This window comes from Suncus etruscus, chromosome 1, assembly GCF_024139225.1.
Source record: "Suncus etruscus isolate mSunEtr1 chromosome 1, mSunEtr1.pri.cur, whole genome shotgun sequence".
NCBI lineage: Eukaryota > Metazoa > Chordata > Mammalia > Eulipotyphla > Soricidae > Suncus > Suncus etruscus.
In genome coordinates this window covers 58,431,425-58,438,144 of record NC_064848.1, presented here as the reverse complement: position 1 = coordinate 58,438,144, position 6,720 = coordinate 58,431,425, and positions in this window count along the sequence as shown.

Genomic DNA, 6,720 nt, shown 5'->3' with positions numbered 1-6,720 from the left:
TAGGCACCTGCATAACATGACCCCTGCCCTGGTTAGGTGCCCACTGCCACATGGCCTCTGATATACTTAGGGACTTGCCTGAAGGGCACTATGCATCATCAGGGTAGGCCTAATGGTGTTTACTGCTGCAGGGTATGAGCATCTCATGGGTGGTTCCTAGCATTGTACCATCAGCCACATTGCAAAGTAACTCCTGAATTCCCCTGAGCATTTCTATGGAGATTCAAATATCTAAGTATAAAATGCATTATGTAAATATAAGAATATAAACAACAAAAATGCAGTGGCATATCTGACTTGGAGAATATTGTCAATCTTCATTAACTTCCATTTCAAGCCTCCATTTATGAAAGCAGTTGATTTTCAATGGTAGGACATTTGCAAAGTTGGCTTCACTTTTTTTGTGCAGAAAGTGAGACATGAGTATTGAATAGATTTTCACACCAAAAGTATAGCATTTGGGTGTGAAATATCAATAGCTACTGTAAAATCCTATACTATTGACATTTATGACTATATGGTAAATTGTTTTTCCTGTAAGTGATTACTACTGAATATATGCTTTTTCACATGTGTGTGTTTTGCTATAAAAGGAACATACTGTCTAAAAATTACAAAGCACTAATGTACTCTTCATATCAATTTACTTTTTCTCCCTTCCACATCCCTTCTAAGTAGACCAGAATAACAAATTTTGAGCTAACAAATATATAAATGTAGAAATACTTATGAAGTGAATTATGAGGTAATATAGAGCACTTACAACATAAATAGATTCATAAAATTTAATTTACACTAATTTTTCAGACATTCATGCATGTTACTAGGTGATACAGTCTGTGAGTTAAAAATAAGATAAAATTCTAGTAAAATAAATTGAAGATATAACCAAATGAAAATGAATAACTTGGCAGATTGTGGGAACAGGAAAACATTGATTTAGAAAATATTTTTTTCATAATAATATCTACTAGCTTTTATTGTAAAAATGATATAATTATAAAACTAGGTTTATAAAATGTTTTTCACTTACTCACATGTGAAAGAAAGTAAGAAAAATGGTTTGAGCATTATAACCACTGTTAAAGGAAATGTCCTTTGTGTACATTTATTGACAAATAATGTGGACAGTATTTTATTTTATTTTTTGTAGAAACATACATAGTGAAATGTGTTTTCTTATTACATGGCAATTATATACTTATTATTAAAATGCTCTTCATAATCTGAAATTTAATGTAGATATGGTAGGGTGGTTTTTAACATACACATTTTAATGATCAGCAAATGGACTCATGTATCACAAAGAGCTTGTTTTGGCTTATACTAGTCTTTCCTTCATTTTGCTGATTCTAATTGTGAAGAATGTTGGAAGCTTAAGCAACTTGCCTTGCTGTGTTTATAGTATATATTGGTGACAGAATAAAAAAAATAAAATATGACTACTTAGAGCACGAAGGTCAAAGGATTTTATTATTATAAAGCATTTTCTAACAAAATTCAGTTGGCACAGAACTAAGTCAATAGTCTTTTGTACTCCAGTTCATTACTATAGCTTATTCCTGAATATTCACTGCATAGTACTATGACTTATTCCAATTTTAATAGAAATAGATCTTCTTCCTTTTCTTTTAAAGGGCTACCCTCAGTCTTTGGAGGCTTCTCTTATTGTCCTTGTCCTGGGAGTAGAATAGCATAAAGTAACCTCCATTTACAAAACAGACATCGTATCTCTTTGCCTTTCTAAATTAGACCCCAAATTCTATAGAATAGCAACAAATGAGAAAGTTGCCTCTGCTAAATCTAAATAAAATACCATTTGATCACTAAAACTACATGCCAAGGACTTCAAGGCCTTTTAAGTGATAGACAAGGGCAATTTTATTTTCTCATCTCAGCAGGCAATATTGAAATCAATTGGATAGCATGGTATGATAATTTATTAGTAAATTCTAATATTTAGCCAGAAAATATCAGCTACTTGCACTGCAATCATGGTTTATTAGAATCAAATGTGCAAATTTTAGATTTTTGTAAATTTTTTCTCATAAAATATTATATTATCTATAGTAAGTAGCTATATCTTAATATTTTGGAATGTTTATTAATAAATAGCTAAATTTATGATAGAAACAAGTGCTTTGCCTATTTTTAAGATTGTTTATGTTTACCAAAGTTCAATATAACATTCTATCAATTGTTTCACATTGATTATAAATGGCTCTTTGTACAGGGATTATTCCTGGCAAGCTTTCTGGACCACGTAGAGTATTGGTGCGTTGACTCTGGGCCTGCTACATGCAAGGCAAATACCATATCTACTGTAATATAGATTCAGTCCTGAAACAACTTTCTTTTTTCTTTTTTTATTAGCCTTGACCACTCTTTCAAACAACCCACTGCCTTCTTGATGATGCTCTTAAAATAATTAGAATTATAGTGGGCTGAAAGGACAGCAGGCAGGATATGTTCCTTACATGTGATTAACCCAAGTTTGATATATACCAGACATGGTATCCTGAGACTTTACAGGAGTTATCCTTGAGCTCAAAGCCAGGAATAAGCCCTAAAACATCATCAGTTGTGGTCTCTCAAACAAAATAAAATTATTATTATTACAAATTATATTTTTGCCATTTATTTATGAATCTATTGTCTGTGCACTATGCACTGAAATATTTTTATTTTTTGGTTATGATTTTTTAAAATATTGTTTGTATTCAAATGAATTACAAGTCTTCCACAGTAATATTTTTGGTACATAGTGACAATGAATTAGAGCCATTCCCACCACCAGTGTTGTCCTCCTTCCAACCTAGTTCCCAGCATACATCCCATACCTTCCCCCTTTGCCCCATGGACTGCTAGTGTAATAGGTCTCATTTGTGTATAGCTTGTTGTTGATTGGGTATCGATTCTGATGTCGTTGACTTTGGGTTTGGTGCTTAAGTCTGATCATTTTTTATTTCCACTCAATGTTCATACAACTCCTGGTACTATTAATTTTCCTCCCTCAATTTATGAAGGAGAACAAGATGATTCAAGTTCTGTGGTTCTGTTGGAAAAAGAAAAGAAAGAAAAGACCAAAAAAAAAAAAAAAGAAAAGAAAAGAAAGAAAAAGAGGGAAAGAAAAAAAATAATGGGTTGGCATGGTAAGGCTTTGTGTTTTTTGTTTGTTTATTTTTGCATAGGCACAATAGGTTTTATGGAAGTTAGAAAGGGAATTCCCTTGGCCTAGGACAGTGGTAGGGAACCTTTTTTTTCAACTGAGCCAAATCTTACCAAAACCACGATTGAAATTTATTTTGAGAGCCACATTTTTTTTTTTTTTAGTCTTTTGGGTCACACCCGACAATGCTCATAGGTTATTCCTGGCTCTACTCTCTCAAAAATCGCCCCTGGCAGGCTCAGGGGACCATATGGGATGCTGATATTCGAACCAGTGATCTTCTGCATGCAAGGCAAATGCCTTACCGCTGTGCTATCTCTCTGCTCCCCCTTTTGTTTGTTTTTTGGGTCACACCCAGCAGCATTCAGGGGTTACTCCTGGCTCTATGCTCAGAAATCACTCCTGGCAGGTTCAGGGGACCATTTGAGATACCCGGATTCGAACCACCTACCTTCTGCATGAGAGGCAAACACCTTACCTTCATGCTATCTCTCCGGCCCCAAGAGCCACATTTTTAAAATCGAAAATATATAGGATGGTACACTGTTTTTAGTTTCAATAAGTTTTTATTGAGAATATTCTGCATGCAAATATCCACATAGGTCAGGAGAATACAAATAACACAACTAGTAAAACAAAAACTTTAGAACGATATAATTTATCGATAATGTTAAATTCCATAAAATCTGCCTTATAATGTAGAGAAAATTACATCCTGACAATGACTGAGAAAGTCACAAACACTAATGTGAACATTGGCCTTGCATTTTCTTGGATAGTTTGAGTGTCAGGTTTGTATGTTGTTGTTTTTAATTTTAGGCATGATTCTAGGTTCTCATTGATGAGACGATTTCTCAATTTACTCTTGATAAGATTCATGCTTGAAAATGATTGTTCTCATAAATATGTAGACCCAAACAAAGGAAGAACAGCAAACACTAGCTTTTTTAATTGATTATATGAGTCAGGAATACTATTCTAGGTGTTAAAAAATCAACATATCTTCCTTCTCCAGGTCTTTCAAAGCAGACCACTTGTGCTGTGAACTAAGTTCACATTTGCGTTTTGTCATTCTTTCTAAATTAGCACAAAAACGTTCAAATTTCGAGCTCCACAATTCTTTGTTTTTTAAATCCAGCAATTAATTTCAAAGTTGCTAATGTTGATATTAAAGAAAGAAAAATCTAATTCTGTTACAGTGGCATCCAGAGTTTTTTTTTTTTTTTTTTAACAAAGGCCAACGTCGCTTTGCTGTTTCTGAAATCCTGAAACCTCGTGAGAAAAGCTTTCCTCATATTTAAAAGTTCTGTTTTAAAATAGGTCATGTCAATATCAGAATTATTTTCTTGGCGATGTTTCAACAGGCTTGGAAAGTGAATCAAAGTTTCTCTGTCAAAATCTTGAGCAAAAACAGATAATTTGTTTTCAAACAAAATAACTTCTAACATCAAGAAAACTGTGTTTCCTTTCTCCTGTAGTTTATTATTAAGCTGATTTAGATGTGAAGTAACATCCACCATGAAATACAGTTTTTGAATCCACTGATCGTTTGTTAATTCTGGATAATGAACACCTTTCTCAAGGAAAAATGCTTTGATTTCTGATAATAAGGAAGCAAAGCTGAGGATGACGCACTGTTATGGGGGGATCTGTAGATGACACACTGTTATGGGGGGGATCTGTGGATGACACATATATTGCATCTTATGTGTGTGTAAATAGTATTATAATATTAGTGAGTCTCATCATGGATATTTTAAGCAGGGCTCACTCAAATAGTCCTCACTGGTACTGTTATATATTGACCTCAGAACATGGCCACTAACTTATTTTGCTGGCTCATAGATTAAAAAAATGCGTGAAGCTCTGGCTCACAGGGCCCCAATACAAATATTGTTCCACAGGGGAGGGGATGGAGAGGGGTCCAGGCTGGACAGTGACTTACCACGATGCAGCCACTGATCCACACAAGGCTCTCTCCTCAGCCTATAGTACAGAGAGGATGCTGCCTCAACACCATGGTGCCAGACAGAAAGTTAGGCTCCCCCATACCACATGACCTGACTGGACCTGTGTGGCATCACACAGAAAGTCACACCCCCCTTATACCACATGACCGGACTGGAGCTGTGTGGAGCCTGCCACCGGGACTGCACACAAGGCATACACTGACAGAGGCTAGGAGCAGAGTCCTGACTCCTGGAGCGGCAACCCGGCACACAGAAGAGCCAAATTAAAAGTGTAAAGAGCCACATGTGGCAGGTTGCCGACCACTGTCCTATATGCTTCCCTGAGCCTACTACCTATACTTTCTGAGCACAGAGCCAGGATAACCCCTGAGCAATAAAATGTGCAACCAAAAAATTAATAAACACACATTCACACATAGACATTTTGAAAGCCATAAGTAACTCTAGTAAAGCTAATATTTTATAAGAAACCAAAAATATTGTACATTCTTGATAAATATTTCCTTTAAATTATCACAAAATACATATGCCACTTCTATTAAGTATCTTAATATTTGCATAATTTTGATTTATTATATATATTTCTGAAAAAAGAAAAACTCAGATGACATCCAAAGAAGAAAGGCTTCTATACATAACTTCTAGTCTTAGCTCCTATAAAGGAGGCCAGTACCCTGGGGTTAGCACAGGTCTGCCTAGGTCCTAGGATCATCTCCCAAAGAAATATTTGAATTCTCAATATTCCTGCATCTGTTTCTGGGGTTCCACAATACTCTTCAGGGTTCATCTCATATATTTGTCTCAACAAGATTCTAGAGTTAAAAACTTTTGAGTCCCTTTGACAGATAGGAAACTGAGTCTTAAAGATATTTAATCATTTGTCTAAAAGTCTATCATTATAAAGCTAAATTTTCAATTCCAGCAGCTATTCACCCCTCACTTTTTAAGACCTCAGCTAAAGCCAGTCAATCTTGGAACTCAAGGTAACTGTGGTCTTACTGTCGTGCCTGAATTCATAATACCACTATTATTACCGACAAGATTTCATGAAGTGTGAAGCAGACAAACTGGCATGGAAGCTCCTTCAGTCTACCCTGTTCAACAGGATGATGATCAATGCACACTCCTGTGTCCCCAATGTCCCTGTGCCCTAACTTGCCATTTTCTTTTCTAACACCAGTCTTTCATACTACCATGTAATGACACCAAATACCCAGATAACACATTCTGCTTTTCTGATCTGCTTTTCTCTTTTAAGTTTTAGATTGCATCTCATCAGTTCACTTTTTGGTCACAAACACTACCTGTAATCTGGACATATGTTAAACTCAGGATTATGCCTGGCCCCAAATTAATGACTATAAATGTTGTCACTGAAAATGGTCCCTTATTATATGGAAGAACCATATGGTATTTTTCATTCTTGAGTAGATGGATACTTACTAATTGGTAATCTTTTGATATTCATATGTAGATGTTCTCAGAACATTAGTCTGAGTGTTTGGCATATATTTTAATACAAAATATTATATTATTTCTGGAACACATGTCTGGGAGTGCAATTCTAAATTTTACTCAAAA